The sequence below is a fragment of the Gavialis gangeticus genome, unplaced genomic scaffold (genome assembly GCF_001723915.1).
Source record: "Gavialis gangeticus isolate Ggan-Ray unplaced genomic scaffold, GavGan_comp1, whole genome shotgun sequence".
Lineage (NCBI taxonomy): Eukaryota > Metazoa > Chordata > Crocodylia > Gavialidae > Gavialis > Gavialis gangeticus.
In genome coordinates this window covers 18,696,938-18,700,930 of record NW_017729026.1, presented here as the reverse complement: position 1 = coordinate 18,700,930, position 3,993 = coordinate 18,696,938, and positions in this window count along the sequence as shown.

The window sequence follows — 3,993 nt, the reverse complement described above, 5'->3', positions numbered from 1 at the left end:
CTGATGCAAAGTGAAAGCATTGTCATCAATGAAACCAGACTTTTCCTTTTGACGTTTCTCCTCTGTTTGACATTCATTTAACTGAGCCTAACCCTACATATGGGATCAGAATTAAACTAATAGCCCCAGGAGTATGTACACCTTGTGCCCAGGCCAGCACAGGAGGAGCTTTAGCACCAGAGACAATGGGTTGCCTCCCATGTCTGTTTTTTTCAGTCTCTTCAGGAACACATTCTTCTTTTCAGACTTGCACGTGAAAGGTGAGGGCTTCTTTTTTTAATGTGGACTTGCTTCCCCCCACCACATACACACAGACACAGTCACAACACATACTGCTGGAGATCCAAGACCCGTGTCTAAGCATTAGGTACCCAGTGCTGAGGTTTGACCAGGACTGAATTCAGAGAAGGGTGCAATGGTGCAGCCACACTTCCCCTTTAATTCCTGGTCTACCCAAAGTGTAAAACTAACTGCCTAGCAGTGGCGGCAGCATTGCTATTCGGTAGGGCTGTGCAAAATTTTACCAAGTGTTTTGTTTTGAAGCTGTTTCAATGTGTTTCAAGCTCAAAACAGTGAAATCAAAATGAAACAAAGCCTTCGAAACAGCTTTGAAATGAAACAAGGGCACACAAAACATTTTGAAAGTTTCAAAACATTTAAAGTTTCAAAGCTGGGCTTACTTGGCTTTCAATGCCAGTCCCAGGTGGCAGGAGCAGCCTCCTGAGATTCGGTGCAGATCCAGGGGCTGCATCCCCTGGAAGGATTCTGGCACATCCCCCAGCCGTCCCCGGGGTGTGGGCCCTTGGGTTTGTGTGCTGGATGACAGCATGCTGTTGCTACCAGCTAGGGCCAGCAGCAGCACCAGTTTTCCCAGTGCAGGGTGCAGGCTGGTCCCAGCTGGCAGCAGTAGCCTCCTGTCATCTGGCAGGCAGGTCAGGGGCCCGTATCCCCGGAAGGAGTCCAGTGCAGCCCTCCCAGGGGTGCGGGCCTCTGGATCTGCTTGCCGGATGACAGGAGGCTGCTGTTGCCAGCAAGTGACAGTTTTGCTTGTCAACACCTTGAGGTGCAGTTTCCTATATACCTCTGCACCTATCTCCTTGAAACTTGGCAGGCTTCATTCCTTCAGAAGGGGCTACCATCCCTGCAAGTTTCATCTGAATCAGGCAAGAAATGACAACGTTATAGGCAGTTTCATGCTTCCCCATTATAGCCTATGGGCGAAACATCAAAACAGTTTTGATGAAATGAAACAGAACAGTGCTTTCAAAACTAAACGACACTCAAAACGAGACACTGATATGTTGAAACGTCAAAACGGAAGTCAAAGCAGAACGGTGCTGTTTCACACAGCCCTACTATTCAGGATGCAGTGAGGGGTCACTTGACTTTATGGCTCACTGTAATCTACCTCTTTCCTTCTGAACTCTTCCTTCTATAAGGTAACAGGGCAAAGACAGCCCTGTTCTTTCTGATGTTACTAAGTTGCAAGGGGAGAAGGGAGTGGGGGGGAGAGTCAGGTGAGGGACAGGGCAAAGTTAATTACTTAGTAAACACAGTTGGGAAGGGGATGGCACCTGCTGAGAATATTAACTGATTAGGAGCCAGCAGCTACTTAAGCCCACAGCAAGGGGTTTTCCTTTACCCCCTGGGGCACAGCGTGGAGAAATTCAGCAGGGAAGCCAGGAGTAGCAGACCCAGTGCTGGAGCAGCTTGTGGATAAGGCCAGCTAACTGGGTGTAGGTAATCACGGTGACCGGTGAAGTAAGGAGGTGAGAAAGAGAGGAGAAATTTACTGGCTGAGAGAAGGTCTCATGGAGAAAGGATCTGCTGGTACCGCAGAAAAGAGAAAAGACAGTGGGACTGGAGTGGAGCTGACTGACTTGGGGGAGTGGGCTGCTCAGTGGTGGAGAAAAGGGAGACTGCGAGCTGTGAGAACAGCCAGGGTGCTACACAACCTTCAGGGAAGTTACTAATAAACCAATTTTCTTTTATCCTGCTTCTGGGGTGATTTACTACACCCTCTCTCTTTGGGGAATTACCTTCTTATTCTTCCATCATTCCAAAGCATGGCAGGCAAGTCCCAGGGAGAGAGATTTCGTTATTCACCCCCACCCGGCCACATATAAGTATAAACAACCTTCTCTTTTTTTTTTAATGGTCTTAATGTTCCACTAATCAAGCTATTCTTTCTTCTGCAACTCTGCTGTCTGCCAGCTATGGTAACGTAGCTCCCATTCCACAGCTCTGAATACTGTTTTTAACCCTAGGGGAAAACATTAACTTGGGTGTGGAAATATCTTTCAGTAAAGCAAGGAATGTCCTGTCAAGATGCTCAAGAAGGCTTGATGTTGTTTTATGCATTTGAAAGAGATTAAGTCTAATGACTAGAGGACTAAAGCAGCAACATCATTGGAGTTTTTGTTTTTTTACCTAGTTTGTTGTGTTATCAATACACACTGTACACTACAGCAAATTAACACACATTCCTATAAAGCTATTTTCATTTCTGCTTCAGTCTTAAATGGAATAATACATTTGGGCTACATTAGTAAAACCTCCAGTTTCTTTTTCCTGAATAAAAATATGTATTGTGTTATATGTGATGAGCAGTCAGATTTGGAAGGATGTGCACTGGTGCACTTGCACCCCTCTTTGATTCTTGCTCCACCCAAAGCTTAAAGCCAACTGCCTGGCAGTAGCAACACCACTTCTAGTCAGGCTATGCTGAGAGAGTCAGTTGACTTCGGGGTCCTTTCAATCTACCCAATCCCTTGTAAACTTTTTGTTCTACAGGTCTTTTTCATAGAAAATTAGGGTTGGAAAGGACCTGAGGAGGCCATTTGGTCCGACCCCCTGCTTCAAGCAGGACCACCTCCAGCAGTATCATCCCAGCCAAGGCTTTGTCTAACACGGCCTTCAAAACCTCCAAGGCTGGAGATGCCACAACTTCTCTGGGTGACCTGTTCCAGTGCTTTACTACCCTCCCAGTTGGAAAGCATTGCGTAATATCTAACCTCAACTTCCTGTTCGAGCGGACTTGCTGTTCCACCAGTCAAGCTAGCCTTTGTCCTGCTGCCTGCTGCCTGGGAGCTGCTCCTGGTAAGGAAGCTCCTGTTTCACAGATTGGTTTTAATTCATTCCAGCGCCATTACAGTTGGTTTGCCACCACATGTGCCACCCTTTTTCTGGTGCAGGTTTTTTTGACATCAGAATCTCCAGCATCTGAAATTAGCAACGTGACAAACACCTACATGTGCAGTGTGTGTGGTTTGCAACACCACAGACAGGTCTGTGGCAATGCAAACTGCATTTGTATGTCCGTGAGGATGTGCCCTTTGTGTTCTGAATAAAAACTCCAGGCTGAGCTCTTGGATACATTTCACCCCCTCCCCAGCTCAGGATCCCTCCCGGGCAAACACCTCAGGCGTGGTGGTGAGGTCCTAAATATGAAAAGATTGTATTGGAAGCTCAAAATGATTGTATTTTCTGAAAAATATCCTATACTGAAAAAAAGTATAGGAATAAGTATGCAAATAAGTCATCTTTACTTTATACTGCTCACTGTAACTGGAAAGTGAGTGAGAACTGGGTCATCGAAGTGGAAGTGTTTCTTTATTTTGAGGCAAGCGGTAATAAGAAAGCACTGACTGTAAATCCAAATCTCTTCTTGGCCTTTCAGCTCAGTTCAAGTGTAGTCCTATGTTTATCTGGCGGGGGAAACATGGTGACCACCAAGGCAGCTTTCCTAGTTGCACCGGGGGACAACCGCTCTCCTGGCATGGGGGTAGTTACCCACAAAGGTATTGTATAGTTAATCTCCCACTTAGCTGATGGAGTGGGAAGATCTTGGCTTTATGCCCACTTCATGGAAATGGGACACTCCTCCCTAGCTTACCCCTGGGGCCTTATGGCTCAGGGCGAGTGAAACTCGGGGCATCCAAACCCCAAGCCTCCAGGCTTAGGCCTGCACGTAGGATGCCACCAAAGGACTGG